The sequence below is a fragment of the Plectropomus leopardus genome, chromosome 21 (assembly GCF_026936395.1).
Source record: "Plectropomus leopardus strain MGB_pleo_1.0 chromosome 21, ASM2693639v1, whole genome shotgun sequence".
NCBI lineage: Eukaryota > Metazoa > Chordata > Actinopteri > Perciformes > Serranidae > Plectropomus > Plectropomus leopardus.
The window spans coordinates 15,716,306-15,737,682 of NC_142196.1; the positions used below are offsets into that span (position 1 = coordinate 15,716,306).

The following is a 21,377-nucleotide window of genomic DNA, read 5'->3' on the forward strand; positions in this document are numbered from 1 at the left end:
AGTTGAATTGAAAACAGTAAAGTGGCTTTTAGGTTTCATAACCATAGTGTGCTGTCTTTTTGACTCTAGTCTTAAATCTGTGACCTGCAAGGACGTCAGTTCTCTGGTCATTCTACTTTAGGTTAAAATAATAGTACTTAAAAATTCACCCAAATTGAATTGGTTTTATTTTGCCAAGAAATATATGAGCTCTAAGATGGCTGCACTTGAACTGAATCTTATGAGGACCTTTTAAAGCATTAGTTCATTTTTTTAATATACTACTTCATATTCATACACAGTGTATATTAAAGCTAGCTACTTCAACCACATCTTTGTCATCGTTATAACAATTTATCCCCCAAAACTCTGTCCTGGAGACCAATATTGTCTCAAAATTTTGTTTTAAGACCATTATTTCCAGTAGTGGAATATGAATATATACATTTACTCTTGAACTGTACTTAAGTTACATTGCAGGGTACTTGTGCTTTGCTGGAGTATTTCCATTTTATGCAACTTCACTTCACAGTACAGGTAAATATTGTATTTTTTGTTCCACCACATTTATTTGATAACTTTAGTTACATTATACATTACAGTTTTTCATCCCCTTCCTGTCCAGTAAAATCCATGTATCTCCAAATGTGTTGATTTTGAATATTTATGATATTCTGAAGGTTGAAGTCGAAAGTTTTTTGTTTTTTTTTAAGTTTGAAATTTGAACCAGATCTGATTTTCATAGTTGCGGGTGATTTTTATTAAACAGACCTCAAATCTGTCTTATCTAACAGCTACGTACCACCAGACTACGGAGAAGCTGTGAGACTTCTCCCTCAACTCCAAAAAATGTAGCAGGATCAAGGACAATTTTTTTATTTTAATAAATATACCTTGTATCTTATAAGTATTCCTTTATGTGTTGAGAAAATGTTTTTCAGTTCTGTTTTTCTGTCACCATTATACAAGTATTATACAAGTATAAGTGATTACTTTTACTTTTTAGTAAATTGTACATTTTGCTATTAGTACTTATATGGCCTACTTTTACTGAATTAATGCATTGAATGCAGGCTACTTTTATTAATATTAATGAAATAACTTGAATACTTCTTCCTGCATGAATAATTTCAGCCAACATTATAAAAACATTTTGATATAATTTATAATAATAAAAAAATCTGGTCAATGAAATCACCTTTTCCCAGATAATATTCCAGTACATGAAAAATACAAACAATTTACTAAGAGAAGGAGAAATAGGAGCCCAGCGGCTCAGTTATATATTTTTTTCTTCTTCCGGTGTCATTTTGAATGACAGGAAGTGGGCGGGCCTTGGCAATTAAGTCACAGGTGTGCTGGTGCGCAGCAATGTTTGGAGGACAGTTTGAAGCGCTGTTTGGATTGAATTTGGGAGCTGATACCCTAATTGTTTGCATGTCCTTGGTTGAAAACCGTCCAGCGTTTACTATTTCAACATGAAGGAGCAAATTTCAGACAGCACGGCGACTAATGGAGCCTCTACAAACTTCAGGTGAGCTTACAACAACAACAACAACCAACTGCCCGTCTGTCTTTCTAACGTCCGTTGTGACTAATTTCATCAAAAACGAACAAACAAAAACCACTCTACATGCGTCATACCACTAACAACAGATAAAAGCAGATTGAATGCAGCCTTGAACAATTTCTGGAGCTTTAACAGTTAGTTAAAGTCCTGCAGACACAGTTTGCTTAGCTTGTAGCTCGTGTGTGGTGTACCGGATCTGACTTCCGGACCATATTTTCAGCACTCTTCCAGAAGATTTACCGGACCTGGATTGTTTAATTAATAGGCCACTGGGTTATTTTTGCAAGAGATTATATCAGCTAGAGCTAAAAATCGTATCTATATCTGTGTTCATTCTGATAATTTTCAAACCTGTCTTTCTCAACATTAAAAAAAAACCCCATCATCTTTTGCCCAATGTGAAATATATAGATTTACTGTTTAAAATGAATCAAAATGAATGTCAAAGCAGCAAGTCCTGAAAGATAAGAAGCTGAAGAAAGTGTTTGACTAATACAATTAACTGATGAATCAAGTAAATTAAGAAATTAGTTGCTGATTAATTTCCTGTGGACTGAAGACCAAATAAAAAAGAAAAAGCATTAGCCCTTGTTGTGTTGCCAAGCACTTAAGATCTATGTGATGCAGTGTGGATTAATTGGTGGTGTAGGCATACCAAAACAAACTCAGTGCTTTTTTTGAGTAAGTTTAAACAATATATGTGGAGTTATGTCCAGCTGCAGTCATACAGCCTGATAATGCTACAGTAGATTCATCAGATTGGTGGAAAGATTGTCAAAATAATAATGCCATAGGTTTGCTCAATGAAAGATCTTTAGGAATTCAACTTTTTGAATTTCTCCATGGAAGCTGCCTGTAACTCTGTAGTAGTATGTGTAGAATTTTGCAATACAGTAAAACTAGTGTATGCAGAAGTTAGTAGAACTTATGTATGTATTTATCTATTTATATATGCTTATCCCTCCTAGATACCACACAAATGCAAGCAGCAGTTTTGGGGGTTCGGTGCCTTGCTCAAGGGCACATTGGCAGTGTCCAGTGAGTGAACTGGTTCATCATCAGCTACCAGTCCACATTTAATACCTGTTCTGCACGGGGACTGAACCGACGATCTTTCCATGGACTGAGCTCCTGCTGCCAGAGTTGCACATATGTCAAGTAAGGCAAATTAATGAGAACACCTTAATTTCTTCTCAATACAAGTGGAAAAGTTGCGCAGTTTTAATTTTCCATGACTAATGCAGGCCAAGCCTTCCACTTTAAGACAGGTTATGTTTATATCTGACACAGTGTGGTGGCGTTTGCCATGGGAAGCGAGATTCTTCTGCCTGTGTACAGAAAAGTGCAATAACCAGGCCAGCAAGTGCTGCAGATGCAGTGAAAGCATGTGCTTTTCCAAAATAGAAATTTTATCATGCGTCCTTAAAAAGTCATGGAAAAGTTTTGACATATTTGACATGAAAATGTGTGGGAACCCTGTTTTATTCTTTGGTTGGTCACACTGTTTCTGAGGTGAAAAATGTGATGGCAAGTTTGAACCTGCTTGACCCAGAGAACCTAATGCTCTCTTTCAGACTTAATGAAGAAAATGTGAAGAAGGGCAATTGGGTTGATCCTGAGTGGAAATTTTGGCTTTGGGGTCTTCTGTGATTGGATTAAATCATACTGATTCATGAGTGAGCTCACATAGTTCCCATTGCTTTGTCAGATGAGGATTTTAATTTGAGCTTCACCTGATGGATGCTGGTAATTTATGCTGATTAGAAATAAAGCATCATATTTTCCTTTATCTCCCCCCACCCATCTGAATAGAAGAAGATTTTTCCAGAAGGGTATAAGGAGAGCGGTTGATTAGTTGTAATGTGACCGCAGTACCCCACAGGCTGAAATTTATGTCCTCCATTTGAACTGTGTCTGCGCGTGCTGTATACATCAGGTTTGTTAATGAAATTTGTCGCCAGGAGGAAGTCGGTGGCTGCGGTCGTTCAGCACCTTGACACATAATTGTGTGAAATCTAACCTTTCAAACTTCAAGTCAGCACTACTTTAATTGTAATATTATTATTCCCCCCATCAAAACATAGTACATTGGGTGTCTTTATGGATTATTGCTTTCAGACTGTTGATAAACTATTATAAATAATGAAATTGAATTTTATTTAATTACGGTGAGCATTGTCTCTGTTGCTGTAAATGTTACACAGGCATAGATAAAAAACAATTTGCTTAACATGGGTCACAGCAGCAGTGTCAGCATGCAGCAACACTATGGATGAGTTGTAAAGTGAGTTCAGTGCTGTGCTGCAGTAGCATGTGGAGCTGTGTATGCTGCTGTCCTCTCTGTCCTGTCTCTGAGTGTATGACTGACAGGTGTCAGGCTTGTCATGGCTTCCCAGGCTGCAGTGGGTGAGATGTGCGGGGACAGGAAGAGATGGAGGCGTTGGAGGAGAGGGACGGCGAGAGAGTCTGTCATTTCATTCAGGCTTTTCTCTTTTCTGACATGCATCCTCACCCCCGTATTGTCTATCAGCATCAGCAGATGACTGACAAAGGAACTGCTCAGCTACGGACAGGTCCACATCAGGACTGCGTGTGTGTCTCACTACTGTATGTACTTGAATGGCTTACGCGAGTGTTAACACGTGAGATAATGCCATGCCAACGCTTTGCGAGATCAGCATATCCTCACAGCGATGATCAGATGTTGCAGTGTTTGCATACAACACTGTACCACTGAGCCTGCTGCCTCCTCGCTGCCCTCTGCCCTTTACACTCCCTGACTGACTCGACTCTGGCCATCAAAATGCTGACTGCTTTCCAAAAACTTGATTTCACAAATGGAAAAACAGCATCTGCTTTCCTACAGCTTCACATATGGCGGCCATAGCTGCTCATATGAACTGAAGCAGGTAAGAAGGGTAGGGGGTTGGCCCCTGGGGACCTTGAACAGAGGGCCTGGCCCTAGGGACTCTGTTGGGCCACTCTGCAGTGAGGGCCACGCTGTCCCGAGCCAGATGAACCTGAATATGAAATGAGGCCACAGAGCACACAGAGAGCTGGGGACCGAGAACATGGAAGAAAAGTAGAGGATGAACATCCGCAGTGTGCCAGTTAGAAAAGGTGTATTGGAATTTTATCAAGATAATGTGTCAAAGATCAATAATAATCAAAAGAATACTGATAGATCCTTTTCACACTGGATTGTGCCAGTACAGAAGATGGGTTTGGTTAAAACTATTATTCTCATATATAAAAAGATTTTGGTATTTGAATTTCTAAAACTCAGCAGTCTGATGATGTGCTTAGACAGGAGAGGAGAGGTCCTAGTTTTTATCACCTCTGTCAACAAAGTTAATTTTGCTCCTGTTTGTTCTTCTGTTAGTTTACATGTTATCTTAAAATCTTGTCCTGCTCAGTGATGGTAAATGAGAATGCAATTTACAGTGGGAATCTGCAGCTCTACCAACATTGCACTTTATAACACTTAGTTGATAACTCCTATTTATTACTGTGTGGAACAAAGCAACACTTGACTTTATCTGCCTCCATTGCTTTGTGCAGGCTCTCAATGTCAAGCATTTTTGACAGGGGAGATGGAATTGCTGTTTATGTTCTTGTTTTCCAATTAGTGAAGAAAAAGGGATGTCGCTTTTCACAGTGAGTGCAAGGACAGCGACAGAGGTTAATGACAGCAAAGTGTTCAAAGCAACAACTTTTTTGGGCTGCTGTTTTTAGCCTCGTAACCACACTAGTGCCTACAGTGTATGTTTACAATATTTCCTGTTCCCTCCTGCTGCTTTGGTCTCACTTCAAGTTAATGCTGTGTCCACCATGCCCACATCTTGTATCTTACTCCCTGAGGTGTTTTAGATGTAGTCCTGTTATCGTCCCTCTCCTCTTCTCCCCCTCCTCTGGTCTCACTCTCCTGGCGGCATTACTGGTGATCACAGTGCGACAGACCGTCCTTGGGGAGCCAGGAGCACCGTTTACAACTCTTTTGGTGTCAGTGCCTCCTGTCTGCTCCAATTTCCACCTCACTGATGTACCTCCCGCGTTTGCCCCGCACTTGTCCCTACTCAGGACGTGCACAGCTATTATACAGAGGGAAAGAAAATGAGAAAGAAATGGGTCAGAGTGTATGTTGGCAGAAAAATACACTGAAAACTCTTAATATGAGTCGTGCTCTCTTTCACACAAACACAGAGATGCACATGTGCTTACACAAACACGCACCAATTAGAGATTAGCCATCAGTTGGTTAAATCATTACCAATATCCACCTGTAGGCAACCCAGAGTAGAAATGTGTAATGATTGCTAATTGCCTTGTTAGTATGAAAACAAAGCAGCATTTTTTTCCCGTGCTGAAGGGCTAAATTACCAGGAAACAAACAAGTGGAGGGGAACATGTGAATAAGGATGTTTTTACATGAGCATCTGTGGATACAGCTGCCGCTCGCTCTGACCATCCTGCCTTCTCCTCTCTCCTTTTCGCAGGCTCAAACAAACAAAACCAAACAAGACAGCAGCCTCATGTGCCTGCTTTTGGTAAGTGTTATAATCTACAGTTGTTTATGACCCCAGTTCATGTCTTTTGCTTTTGTGAGCAGTCGAGAGCCACTTCTATCCACCTCTTATGATGTTCCCCTGTGGCAAGTCTCTCCTTTTTATGAGTTTTTTTTTTTTGTCATGGGGCGCTGAAACATTGAACCAGCACTGCTATACAGGAACAATAGTTTGGCAGATTGAAGCTACAGCGTATCGTCTAGTAATGATGGTAACAAATGGCACTCCTGGGCATTGTTTCTTCTACAGTGGAGCACAACTTAAGCAGAGGCTGTCATGCTAATGATGAAACACACATTCACTTGCTTCCATGGTCTATCTTTTACGCCGTCTCTCCTCGCGCCTCCCTCTCTGTCCCCAGAGAAATGTGTTTACCTCGGCAGTCACCTGCCACTGCAGGAGCTAGAATGAGATTCAGTAGCCTTTTGTCCCAATCAGCTTTTCCTATCAGGCTAAATGCTCTCTGGAGACTGGGCTTATTACATGACAAGATCCTCAGAGTAGATAAATGGTCCTCCATGTCACAAGCCGGACCCCACTCGTGGGGGTGTAGGTGGGGGCGAGGAGACAGACAGCTTGGGGCCCAAGAGATGAAAGGAGCCCACAGCCTTACTGACGTTTTAATCAAAAACAGTTAGCACTGAATCAGTCTGTTTGCAGGCAGAGATGCAGGGAGGCCTTTTAATGGTGCCTATTGAAAATATGCAAGGATTGAAATGCAGACCTTGCCGACATACAATTTACCTGCTGTCAGTCCATATGGGGCTGTTTTATCATGAGTGCATGTTGCAATGGCCCCCCCTTACCACTACAACTGAAGCCTGAGAAACATCCATCCCTTCCTTCGCCCCTTCTGCCACCTGTTACTACCTCAGCTGGTATTTTAAAGAGCAATATGGGTTTCTGTGCTGCAGCTACTTAAGATTTTCTTTTAGAGTTAAGGCCAATTCATAATATCTGCATCTGCAAGGGTCCGATTTGGTTTGTGTGACCTAAATGTCATTATTCACCCGTGCGGACGTGCGCGTGCAGCACATGTTATGTGACTGTGCGCATAGCAAGCATGCCAACTGTGCATGCACTAATCTCTTGTTCCACTCTTGAGTCCAGTCCAAAACACTGCGATCAAGTCACAGCCGGATCACCACTGTGAAGTTAGTTTTAAGCTGAATGTTCGAAAGACATTTATTCCAGACCCAGCAGTGTCTTCTTAGTTTCACTGTCACCTGATGTTGGCAGTAGGAGGACAGTAAGCTCACTTCCCTGCTCTTGTACACAGACCCTCAATTGTACCATTAATGGAACCAAGTCACATCCACGAGACCAAAACTGTCCGCTGATGTTCATTGTCGAAAGTGTGAGCCTTTATGAGTCTTTAATGGAGTTAGTCTGAGGTCAGTTCTTTTAGTTAGCTGTCATAACATAGATGGAACCCATCAATTTACCTCTCACTTTTCCAGGCACAAAAGTCACTTGAGCAGCTAAAAATTTCAGTAATTTACTTTTTTATTCAACATATAAATGAATATTATACTACTACTACTACTACTACTACTACTAATAATAATAATAATAATAACAACAATAATAATAATAATATTTTTCTTTAGCCATATACTTATTTAAAGCCAAACCATTATTTTTCCGTAAACCCAACCAAGTCGATTTTGTGCCTTAACAAACCTCAGCCATAGCACTGTAATATCATTAGTGATTGGTGTTTTTAACACTTAAAGTCAAGTTATTGAGAATGCAGGATTATAGCATTTCAAACATTGTTAGCAGCATTTCTCTTAGGTTGGCATTGGTGTATAATTCATTACCAGTGTGTATTTTTACTTTACGTGCTGCATCACAGTATGAAATATGTATCGTAACATCTTGGTGTTGCCGGAGCAGTCCCCTTCTGGTGCTTATGGATGATACCTCAGTTTACCTCCGTCACATCTGATTTCTCCCTCAGGATTGGAATGTTTACAGAATGTTATACACCGGGAATCTCAAACATTAGCATTTCTGTTAAATTATTCATTTTGCACGCTTTAATCTGAGTCAGAGAATGCAGCGCACAATTCTCCACACTCAAAACCACACAACTAATTGTTAAACACACTCCACTGGGTTTTAAAGATGTTGTCACAGACTTTTCATCAAACATTAACGCGTGGTACCAAGGATTTCATGCAGTTCGCTCTTAACATCTCGCTTTTAATGACGCTTTGGAAAAAAAAAAAAAAACATTAAAACTAATCGTAAATTACAAAATGATAATGGGAGGAGGGAGAGGGAGGAAAGGCCCTGCTCCCCGACCGGTCATAAGTTGATCATCTTAAGCTCCGAGCTGCAGGTAGGCGGTGACAGCTGCTTAATTTGGTTTTGTCACCGGGGTGACTTAATCCTGTAACGGGCCCCAGTGACAGCGGCCTCACAGACGGTTGAGAGACAGAACGGCACTCTAGTTGCCCGTTTACAGATGCAGCAATAGAAACCAAGGTCACTTTAATTAACTGCCAAATTACAATTTAAACGATAATACTAATCACTCACTTTTGCGGTAGGAAGAAGCTACTAGCTGTCATGGTAATTTAAGGCTGCGGGGGAAATGGACGTTTCCACCTCTGCCTCACAGTGGGGTCTGAGTCTGTGCTGCCCTGTTTTCATTTGCTCTGTGTGCTGCCACTATTCCAGATCAAGAACAGGGTGACCTAACTGTTGTCTACAGTTTTCCATACTTAAGTGTCTATTCCATCATCCCTATCTCTGTCTGTTTTTGTTGATTTTCCTCTCAATTCAATCTCTCTCCTCCTCCTCCCTCTTCTCTCTCTCTCTGAAGGATTTCAATTAGACATCACTGATGCCTTTGTCTCCGTGTATTCCCTGTTGTTGGGCTAGAAAAAATTAAAGGGCCTCGCTGCTGCAGCATTTCACTGTTGAGTGTCTGCGATTGAAGTGAATGGTACACTCAAAATCCATAGAGAATTGCAAAATTCTTAGTTTATTGTTTTGACTAAATATATTAAGTTTATATGCATAATCACAGATCATTTTCACACTTAAAAAGAAATTTGCTGGAATGATCACTGACTATGTTACATGTGTATGATATTTCAGTGTTTGCCCTTGTTTCAAAAAAGCAAACATTTCCTACTAAGCTGTTTACGTAGCTTATGAAAATTCATATTTCACTTACATTCTTTGTTGCATTTTACTTCATAGTCTTGCATTCTTTAATCTTGATTAACTTGCCCTCACGTGTAGTTTATTGTGTCAAAATATGGAAGTGTAATTTCTGGGGCTGCTTGTCACATTTTGTTTCTTTGCATCAAAACAGGATTTTTCAAGGTCTCCTACTGGTGGTGATCGTGCAAACTCAGCCTCCTTTTTTCATTCTTTCAGCCACCTTTTTGAAAAGGAAGGTGTTGTGATACTTGTGCATATCTAGAAACCTCTTGATATCCAAGTCTGTCATAATGTTTAAAAGTAGGTGTGTTTTTATTTTTGACCAGAAACGTAGGTTTTTCTTTTAGGCATGCATCTCTACCTCAGTCTTACAAACTGTTGGTGAGTTGGTTTTTGTACAACGTATCCATGACAACACCCAGAGCTGACTGTACACAGACAAGAGGCACTGTGTCGCAAACCGTGGTAAAAAGCCCAGTCAAGATGCATATTCTGAGTGAGTTGTACACATATCCCAAAAATGCTCCTAAAACAAGAGTAACAGCATATCCCACAAGTCTTATTCTGGAGAATTAAAACAGAATGCTGTTTACATGACTCATATCAAATTCAAAATATTGTCATATTCATGATAATAGTGAAGTATTTGTGTGCATGTAAATGTAGGTAAAGAGTATACATTACCTACATTTAACAACTTCTTATTTAGCGCTGCAACTAATGATTTTTTTCATGATCAACTAAGCTGCTGATTTCTTTCTCCATTAATCATTTTGTCCAGAAATTGTTAGAAAAAAAAGTGAAAAATGCCCATGGCAATATCCCAGACCCCAATTCGAAACCCAAAGACGACGATAGGAGGAAGAAAGCTATCAATTAATAACATTTAGAAGCTGGAATCAATTATCAAAGTTGTTGCAGATTAATTTTTTGTTGATTGATTAAATCATTAATTGATGACTTGCGTCAGCTTTACTTTCCATGACTTTGACTCCTGGAGTCTTTGTTTTGTGGTGTAGAGACTAGGTAAGTTCCAGACCATGGGATATTTATTCAAGCCAACCTCCACCCCATTACAGTTACTGCCCATCTGCCACTGCTGCCACTCGGAGCCCTCCTAAAGGTTACTCATTTACATATCGGGGTGGGGGGTGGGGGGGCGTCCACTGATAACAGAGCTTCAATCAATCAGTGCTTCATGATTAGTCCCATGTAAAATCCCAGCAGTTGGTTAAAACTCTGCCTGCTTGCCTCGTTGCCACTTTTCAAATGAGGTCCTGGAATGCCACGACAACTAACTGGAAACAACTGAATGGAAAAATTCATAATATCTCGGATAAATTATGACTGGGTGCCTGAAATTGATTTATTATTGTGATCGTTAGCCATATGGCACAGGCTGCTTCCCCCCCTCCTAACATTCAAAAATGTGCGATTACAGGGCTAGGTCAGCGCAACCTTTACCATTGCACAAATGAATCTTGGTCTAATCAGAATGGAAGGACAACAAAGAAATGCACTTTTATTTCTTAAAGCTGCATTCACATTGAAACAGTGCAGTGCTCTGTGCAGTACCCTAATGTGTCTTAGAAGACAGGGCTATGTTTTTTATATTTAATGAAATATAAGTAAAGATTCTTGCTGTTCTTTTAAGAGGCGGTTTATCGTAACATCCCAACACATGGAAAAGTTAGTTGATGAAACAATTTCATAATGATAAGGTCCATGTGGTATTTTCCTACAGTTTTATACAGTTTTTTGTACTGTATATGTTAAAAAGTAAGCACTTTTAGGCCTAACAACTGGGATTTCAGTTTATTCTTAATCTTGGAAAAAGCAGTGGACAAAATAATGTCACTCCAAGGTTAATTTTGGAACTTTTCACTTGATCTTCATCAGCAGGAGGAGATAACACTGTTGACATGGAATTGAACATTTTCATTTTTCCATTTTTAAGCACTTTGCAATAACTGATTTCTTTGGTGTCTTGAGGGCAGTGGAAACTAGAGCTGCACAATATGAAAAATATATGCACTAATGTTGTTGAATACCATGATAACTATAGTACTTGCAGTAAATACAAACCTATTAAGTTTACTAAATCTTGCCTTTCAGTTGCTTTTACTGGACTGCCTACATACAACAAATTGCATGTTGAATTAAAAAAGGGTGTTTAAAAAATAATTTTAAAAAAATGTCCAATATTCTTCTATTGGAAATGTAAAACTAAAGGCACCAGTGAAAAAGTGATAGTTACTTTTAAAGTACACTGTTCTACTGATATTTTCTTTGAACTTGCTTAAAAATTTCCTTAGTACAATATTGCAGTCTTTCTCGATGTGTTTATTGCGCAAACTGACATCACAATGATGATAAAAAAATGACATATTGGGCAACCCTAGAGGAAGCCGTCTCTAAACATTATAAGAATCTTTTAAGCTCATATGCAAACATATTAGTAGACAGTTGCCTACTTACACATAGAGCAGCTAAGAAATATTTGGTTCTTTAAGGGATAAATGCTCCTCAATGTTCATAGATAGTCACCAATACCCTTTTTCCACCAAAATCAGTGCATGTTCGCAGGCTTTTTAAGCACAGCAAAACCATCTGAACACAGGCGATAGACTCCTTTCCCATTGCAAGTATGCCAGAGCCGTTTACGACCCAATAGCAGAAGAGTATGCCTTTCTGTGCGTTTATTTTTATTTTTACTAGAGAATCACGTTCAACATCATGGATAGCTTGGAAAACAAGTTAGATCCTTTTTATATCTCTTACTTCGGTCTGTCATTCCTTCTCTGTGCTGACTAATTTGGAACTGTATTCTTATATTGCTCAGGCAGGGACAGACAAAGCGCCAGCAAAGGTGCTAAAATTAGCACACCCACCTGGGTGTTTTATTTTCATCACGGTGGATGGAAGCCGATCGGAGGTGGAGCTGATAAATACCAGTGATTACTGCAGAGTCATTTGACCTGAGAGTCTATGTGGATTTTAAACTCTCCCATTAAATACAAAAGTCACATGTTAGCGCAGTTTTCGCGCAGTGGGAATGGGGCTTAACTTTGTTTGTTTTCTCTTTGGTGTGGAGCAGAAAATGTACAGTGGGGTTTAAGAGCATTTTTGCTGAACATCTGCATCTGAAAATAACAGAGTTGTAAGAGTGATCCAAAACAATGAGCTGAAAGACACTAAAACACTTAATAGAGTGGAATTGCAGAGTTGGGTGATAATTCTCTGTGGATTTGGCTCAATGAGCAACTTTTTTAACACACAGATACTCAGAAGGATACAGAGATTTTATGGAGTATTTAATTAGAACGTTAATTATTAAAGCAGTTTGTTGTTGGTTGTAAGAATCCATAGTTTTGCAAAATTATAAAATTATACTAACAGCCATCGCAATATTCCCCTTCACATTAAGGGGATGAATGGATAATCTTACATGATACCTAAATGAAATCCTTTTTGATCATGTTTCAAGACTGTCATCTTCTCAGAAATGTGCCCTCTTGGGTTCTTACCCCTCCTTCTTAGTGCACAAGCAATTATACCAAAAGTTAAAGCTTTAGGAAAAAATATTGTATTTGTAATTATTTGCATGTGGCCTGCCAACATTTACATTATCATATCTGTCTCATAATAATTGCCTGGTTCTTCCCATTGGCTCAGGGCAATGTTGTATTAGATTGTAATCTCCAACACTGTTTCCTGACACAAACTTGATGTGTCACCGTGATTGGCATGGAGGAGATGACATGACAGAGCTGGTTTTGGGGGACTGACAGATAGTTGGCAGGTTAAGGCTCCCCTGTTGGGTGCTGCTCTGCCTCAGGACAGTCACCTGTCAACTCAGGTGAAGGCTCGTCATAGCTGATGACTGGGAGCAGCAGAGTGGATATAATGGGATGAGCAGACTGACACAGACGTAGTGCAGGACTTCCTTTGTCTGTGGGCAAAGGAGTAGACCTTGCTTCAGTCAAATGTGCCGCCATGCTGAATAACGAGTGTAAAGAGTTTTAGCATTGTGGGTAATGTGTTGGTATTTATATCTTGAGCACATGATTGACCTACGTTCCATTTAGTCTTATGCTGTCAAGTGTTTATAGTCTGCTGATCATTTTATAGTAACAATGTATAACCTTACAGTTATTGTAGAATAAATTATATTGATTTATTAGTAATTACAATTATGACGTTATAATGATAATGATAACATACAACTGTCCAAGAAACTCAGAAAACGTACTCCTTTTCTGCTTTCTTTGTCAGACATTATCCCCAAAGGATGCAGCTTTGTCGCAAGTTTTGAAGTTGAAGCGTCTTTCAGGAGTTCATCAAGACGATAAAAATGAACACCCATCGACAAAATAAAGGTTTGTGCTTTTTTTGTATGTGTTTGACCATGTAAGTGCATGTCTGCGATTTTTGGGAGTCGGTGTCTGGGGGCGCGTGTGTGTGTGTCGACCCAATCGCTGTTGCCGTTTTTGTTGAGTTTCCTCAAAAGACCGTCCTGCCAAGCACAGAGGGAGCATGTGTCCATCAAAGTCAGGCTGATATGAGGCGTGAGGGCTGAGGCCTGCTCGCGAGATGGAAGGGTGGGACTGACTCATGCAGAAGCTCAGGAATCAGCATGTCACTCTCAGCACAGCACACTGCCACAGTGCATCAACGCTGACTCTATAGAGAAACTTGTGGACCACATTCAAAAACAATATGCAACACTATCAAGTGTTGAGTAGGAAAAATATTTGACTACAATAAAGGACAATGTGAGGGGTGTACACATAATTCAGTGTGGTATGTACCCTGGTTTTAGGGTTTTGAATGTATCCGGCACATTGATTTATTTGGAAACATTCGACAGTGGCTTATTGGCCATAATTCATAGCGTATAAGTTAAATTTTGCCATACTGTAATGAGAAAAAAAAAAAAGATAATTCAAATGTCAGTAATTCTTCATCATAAGACTCTGACACTTTAACTCCTAAACTGCAGCTTGCAGTTGCCCTTTATACAAAGCAGACATAGCTAACTGACTAAAACTCATACAAGAAGTCATTGTTGTAGGACTCAATGAATACAATCACACAAACATATCAATAAACACTTAAGCGTTAGGTATTACTTTTGCGTGATGCAAAGCTGCTTAACACTGTGGAGAGAAGAAGCTAAATGACATTCAGGTGATGCCAAGGCCACATGTCTCAAAGTATTGGTCTCATTTTCAGAAACATTGCACCCCTAGATAATATGACGTTTCAAATTGTTTATTCAGAGGAACATTTGATTTGCTACATGCAGGTATGCTGGGGAAGATGTAACTAAAACCACAGTAAGCTAGTCTTTTTCTGTGTAACTCAAAAATGTTATTTTATTGTTAAAAACACTATGTTAGTGTTGAACATAAGGCAGAAAAAATATTTTATGGCATAAAATAAAGTATTAAGAATTATACAATAAGATGATGTTTGTCCATGTACCGCTTAATTCAATATACTTTATTCAAATTAAACATCTAGACATCTAAACATTCAAAGGAAATTATTGTTGTTGATAAAAAACACAACAAAAACATTGAAATGCACCTAAATACCTTAAATTGAATAGCTCAAAACACACATTAACAAACACATAAACCATAAAATAAATGTCCTTACTTGTTCGAGATCTGGTACAGAGGGAACTGATATCTTCTTAAAAAATGTGATGATGTATATCTATGTCTATATAAATGACTACTGTAATATTTTTCTTTTTCTAAAGGTCAAAGTTAGATTTTGATATAAATAGAAGATTTTTTTTGTCACTTTAGTTCATCCAGTAGACACTTAAAGGGTGAATGAGCTAAAACTGTTTTTTAATTTTTTTTATCTCATCTCTTGTTCACTGTAGTGAATACATGGACGAGGCAAGTGTCTGTGGCCAGTTCATGTCACATGTCTGTAATAACAGCAGGACAGTTGAAAGTATTATCTAAACTGCCAAAAAAAGTCAATTGAATGGACAGTGTTTTTTTGTGTTTTTAGTGGAGCTAGACCTCAGAATGACCACTAAAAACAGATCAGTGATGCTGTTTTGCCCTCATTGTTGTCCATCTTAATGCAAACTTAACTTCTGCCATTGATGCTCCTGATGTTCTTCACCACTATTTTTGGAAGGAATATATAACAGGAGTAACAGGGAAAGCAGCTTTAAATGTGATATGCAGTGGATCTAATTTATGCTGATGTTCACGTGGATTTCAAAAAGTAATAGATACATTTTTGGTGAAGTAAGCTGCCTGTTTGAACTCTTGCATACACACATACTGCATAGACACGCACTCACCAGCTGGTGCTCACCTGTCTGCTGTCCACCTATTCTGTAGAGGCAGGTCTCTATAGCTCCCTGTCAAATCATCTGCTCAGTCCCAGGGGCCCCGAGCTTCCATCAGTGAGGCCTGTCAGTTATGAGGTCCGATCTGTATTCATAACTTCTGTCAAAGCGGCGGCACTCAGTCTGCCCTCCCAGCCTCTGTGAAGAGCAGCAGCAGCAGTGCTCAGTAACCTGGATATAATCTCCATAACCTGCTCAGATTATATGGAGGTATACCATTTGAGTGTTACTGTCAGGCAACCTCAGAGATCCTGAGTCACGCCACCGCTGAAGCTGTAGACCTAACCCCGGACCCTCTGATTCATTCAGTTTATGAATTATGGATTGTTTTACTCTAAAATGGAGAGCTTAGAAGGGTGTCATTTTGATCTTGGTAACAGCATGCAACATTATGAGTGTTATGCCACTATTTCTAAAGGGTGAAAACAGGTGATATCTGTAAGCAACCAGATTGCCAGAAAAAATGTTGCCATTATTTGCCCTGCAAACCATTGATATGGTACATTTGCATGTTATTAAAAAGTGTAGGCCTATATGAATCTTTACCTCTCAGTAGAGCTTTGGTTAATGTAAAGTCAGGTTTAGGCACAAATATCACTTGGTTATAGTTAGGAAAAGATCATGTTTTGGCTTAAAATACCCAGTTTTAGGCACACAATGCCTGCTGGAAAAGCAGCATTGTCCTGCTTTTCATGCCACTATTCTGGAAGGAAATGCTGCGATTTCAGTATAAAAACAAACAAACAAAAAAAACCCACTTTTTGTGGCACAGTCCCCACTGGAACATCAGTGATGAGTTGATGAAGAACACCTATTTTTGGGTTGTGAAAAGCAGCTGGAAAAAGAGCCAAGCCCCCCAAAAAACATTTTAACTTGGGGGGCTAAAAAGCTGCTGAAAACAGTGACAAGTTCCTTTGAAAAAAACATCCTTGTTTGGGGGCGGAGAAACTGCTGAAAAAAAAGGGAAGCAGTGCATTCCTAAAAAATACTCATGTTTGGGGAATTAAAAAGCTGCAAGAAACACCGCAATGACTTGCCAAAAAAACACTTGTTTTGTTGTTTGTTAGTCTCAAAAAGTGGTCTTCAGCTTGGCAGATGCCTGACAATGTGTCACGCCATCCACCATCCTCGCCACCTACCAATGACAAAGTCCGCTCATATGCTATGTCATTTTAGTCAATATAAAACATGCAGATGTAATGTATTTGTGGTTTGCAGAAACATACAATGCCAACATCGTCTTCTGATGACTGAGTTGGCAATAATTGGGAAATTGTTTCAGTAATTTTATATTGGTATTGGAAGAGCTTTTTTCAGGGAATTGTCTCAACAGCTCCTTGTGAAACAATAATAAATGCAGTGAAAACTAAATACAGCAGTAATCAAAGGTAATGGTTTGGTAATTACAGCAGAGTCCCTGGATCACTTTGTGAGAAGCTTGTTTTCATTTTGTCCCTGTCATCAAACATTGCTGCAGGTGATTTTTTTCAGCTCCACTCTGTTCAGGGACGAACTTCAAATAGGACATCTGCATTGTAAAAATTGAGATATGCGTTTGTCTTTGTTGGGCCGATTAGTGTTTTTCTAAGGTCAGGAGCAGCCCCTTGGTACATTTAGCCAAACCTTGCCACAGGAAGGTTGATTCCCACTGGTGAAGTGCACATGAAGCTGCTGCCCACATTTTACCTTTCCCTCTGAGGGGTGGATTTAATCAGTGTGCAGTCAAGAAAACCACTTGGTAATTAATGAGACCTCCATGAGAGATCAGCATTCAACACGCCAAAGCCTTGCAGATTCAGAACTTCAAAACAAAATAGTGGTCAACAGTGGTTGCCTCAAGGCTATGCTTAGTATTTATTTGTTGTTTTATTTAGCATGTTGTTTTTTTCTCCTGATCGCAGGACCAACTGGGGGCATCTTAATGCTCTAAATGACTTTTTAAGTAGTGTCTCCGCACTGCATGACCCCACTGAGTGACAGGCCATTCTAATCCTTTTTCACCGGGGGAAACAGCCTTTATTGCAGCCTATGGTCAGTTTGTTTTGCTCCAGCCCACAACATACGGCATTTAACACTCTCATAATTAAGTAGCTGAAGCCAAAGCGCTCTGCCCAATCTGAGGCCACAGGCTGGGGCTGATTGACAGATGAGCAGAGGGACAGTTAAGATCCTACCGACATTATAAACTGTCTTTTTTAATGTAAACATAAAAATGATCACAACAGCTGTGAACACTCCTGAGACAGTGACAAATTTGCATTAAATAGAAATAACTCTGAATAGTATTTGTTGTTTTAACAAGTCATTTTTCATTAAGCACAGCAAAATTAATGTATTTGACGGAGATAAGCACTCAAACAATAATTACATGCAATATTTGGGAGTCTTGACAGTGTCCCTGCTTGCCGTTTATCCTGGTCTTTTCTAGCCAACTGGGTGAAGGATACTCTGCCTGTTTCCCCACCCAAACTCTAGGTCCCATCTGCTCACAGAAAGACACAACATTTGTCAAAGTAGACTGGATAATGGCTTTGGCATCCTTATTATAATCTCAGCATAATCTTCATTTGTCCACTTTTGGCATCGGGACACTTCTGGGTTTGGGAAATCGGTCAGGACTCTTAAGTGTCCTCGTTTCGTTTTCATTAGCTCAAATCTGGGCATGAAAGCTCATTTGATTCCAATTTAAAATATGATGGTTCTGTGTTTTTCGGAGGCACACAGAGAGCTGAGGTTGTTTTCCATCCTGCTGTGATTAGCCTGAATAAAACTCCCCAAATTAAAGTGGTAGAAATAAAGCCTTATCAATCTGGGAGTCTGATTATACTTTATTTCAGGGTTGTGTGTCCTGACCGAGGCCTCTCTCTGACACAACATCGTGAGTCAGGCGTTAGATTAAAATACATGATCTCTAGATTAATGTTGGGGTGCAAAAGTCATATAGCCACTTGGAAAAATTCCTGCTATCAGCGAATAGTTGTAATAGTGGAAAAAGCGATGCTAAACAGACTTCATTTTCAACTAAATGCGTGTAAAGACAATAGAGAGACAAACTTCATATCACTGCTCTCCATTCTCCATTAAGGTTGTGGCTCTCAGTTGACTACTGCTCCCCCTGTATGTGGGTCACACACACCGTTCCCAGCTGTGCAGCCCAGTCAGCTGTGCCTTTTGCCATGCCCGCCAACATCTGCTCCACAAAAACAATATCCAGCTTTTAGCACTCAAATGGAGGTTACACCATATGCCAGCAAGCCACTTAGTTTCTGCCAGGGGAGCTGGGGCCTGGCCGCACTCGTCGAGGTAACAATGAAGGAGAGCGGCGCTGGGATGTGAAGGAGAGCACATCTTTCTCTCCTCCCTTTTTTTCCTCTTTTATTCTTTACTTAACTTGTAGCTGTGATTTTTCCTTCATGCCTCAATCTTTTATTTTTATCTTCTCTCTGTGTTTTCTTTCTGTGTAAACCCTTCTCTCTTTTGTACTGTTTTCTCTACAGCTCCTCACTCAGGCCATCAGTGTGTGCCAGCGTGCATCTGCTCAAGGTGCTTTGGCAGCATCACCTTTTGAATATTAATGCACCACCTAAACAACAGTTTTCCAGCAAGGTCTGCCACAAGGTCTGGTGTAGTGTGTGTGTGCGTGTGCACACTCTGATGTTTGAGAATTATTTGTCGTAACACTAGTAGCTGGTCGAGAACGGTCATTTTAGCTCTAAATTACTTGCAGTTCTTCCGTAACTTCTCCTTTTAGAGAACTGGAAGACTGATTGCATGAAAAGAAATTTAGCCATTTAAGACCAATTAAGAGTGCAGGTCTGGGTAGTATGGGCTCAAGTGCTGCTCACTATGCTGAGAGGTGATAATGGATTTTTAATTAAATATGGGAACCAAAGGTCCCAAAATGGAGCTTACAGCTAACCAAGCAGTAGCCATTTGGTGACTGTACAGACAAGGTCCATTATTGTCTTTCTGGCCTTGAGTCCCTTTACTTCCTGCTTTGCTCTGCAGTCCAACCGCTGTCCAGTCCTTCACAGATACCCAGTGGTGGAGGAAGTATGCAGTTCCTAAGCACTAATACCACCCTGTGAAAATTGTCTCTCACAATTAAAAGTCCAGCTTTAAAAGTTGTACTTAAATAAAAGTAAATGAGTATAATCAGGAAAATGTACTTAAAAAGTAAAAGTACCCAATTCAGACAAATCTTAAACAAACAAACAAACAAAAAAACACCCAAAAAACTCAAAATTATCAAAAAGGGAAGAAGAATTATTTTTATTAGAAATAAATGAGAAAAAATACCCCCAAATTAAAAATCATACAAAAATAGAAAAAAAAAATCCCCCCGCCCCCCAGAGTTTACTGATCGATTAATCAACTAATTGCTGAAGCTGTACTTGTATAAACTGTTAATTTAAGTAACAAAACATCATATTTTATAAACTCTTCTTTGGATTTTTATGCAGAAAAGTAAATAAAGCTTTCAGATAAAGTAATGGAGTAAAAAGTACAATATTTCCCTCTGAAATATTAGGAGAAGAAGTATAAAGTTGCATGAAAAGACTCAAGTAAAGAACCTCAAATTCATACTTCAGAACAGTATTTGAGTTAATGTACTTAGTTACGTTCCACCACTGCAGATACTGCAACAGATACTTTACAGATTTAAGTAGTTGTTCTAATACCAATACCAGTGTTGGAAATGCCTCCAATACTGCCCAAAAGGAGTTTTCAAGGATATACTGTGGGATGAAATTGACGGTTATCATATCTAGTACATGTACTTATCTGTGGTATTGAAAAAACACAACTGGATGGAGAATCTCACCTTTATTTTAGCTATTTTCGAAAGTAAAACTTCTTAGACCCATTTCCACTTTTTAAAAATTGTTTCAAATTTCAATTATAGTTATAAAAACGTTTGGTCAACCACAAAAAAAAAATGTTTTTATTCAACAGTCATTGTAACTGCTAATAACAATAACTGTAGTACCGTGATTCTCAGTTACCTTATTGTAAAAATCTCATCTCATTGGAACCCTATTCACAGCCATACAAGGTTAGTCGTATAAAGCTGGTATTTTTTATTTTTTCACACAGTGGTATCGGATTAGTACTCGGTATTGCCAAATGCTAAAGTTCAGGTGTCAGAATTTTTTATCAGGAAGTAAAAAATGGTATTGTAACATGTCTAGATTTAACCAGACAAAATGTAGGATTAAATGATGCAAGTGTGAAATAATTAATTTGAAGGTGTTGCTTTGTTAGCAGAGACTTGACATTCAATTCACATTCACAGCTGGTGATTAATTTGCTGTCATATTATAATGTATATCAGTTAATCGAAACAATGCTTTTTTTTTTTTTTTTTTTTTAGTAGAGCAAACAATACACTGATGTTTTCACACACAAACTCACACTTTAACACATTTTTAACATATTGTGGCAGTGATTATCTTATTCATCCCATGCGAGCTCTTGTCCTTGTTCAGTCTTGGGTGGGAGGGGGGAGACAGACAGAGCCACGCACTGGGGGGTGGATTCACTGAGAAGCTCTGGGACGGCAGGTCGGGGCTGCCTTCTGCAGGTCACGGTTTCACTTGTGGGTATTAATTTGGGAGGGACCAGCACACAGCAGCTGTGTGTGTGTGTGAGAGAGAGGTGGCCATGGTGGGAGTTGTTGGCGGAGCTGGTGAGCAGTGAG

The 21,377-nt window shown here is 39.4% G+C and overlaps 1 long non-coding RNA gene across 1 annotated transcript in view; it reads left to right on the plus strand.

The window, feature by feature from the left end:
• The first annotated feature begins 1,343 nt into the window (after nucleotides 1–1,343).
• The window catches only part of LOC148186038 (uncharacterized), a 38,721-nt gene continuing 18,687 nt past the window's right edge, over nucleotides 1,344–21,377 (plus strand). Inside the window, exons 1-4 of the long non-coding RNA XR_015775430.1 lie at nucleotides 1,344–1,513; nucleotides 2,518–2,707; nucleotides 6,046–6,096; nucleotides 13,570–13,673. This is a non-coding gene — a long non-coding RNA (uncharacterized LOC148186038). The remainder of the gene's footprint in view (nucleotides 1,514–2,517; nucleotides 2,708–6,045; nucleotides 6,097–13,569; nucleotides 13,674–21,377) is intronic.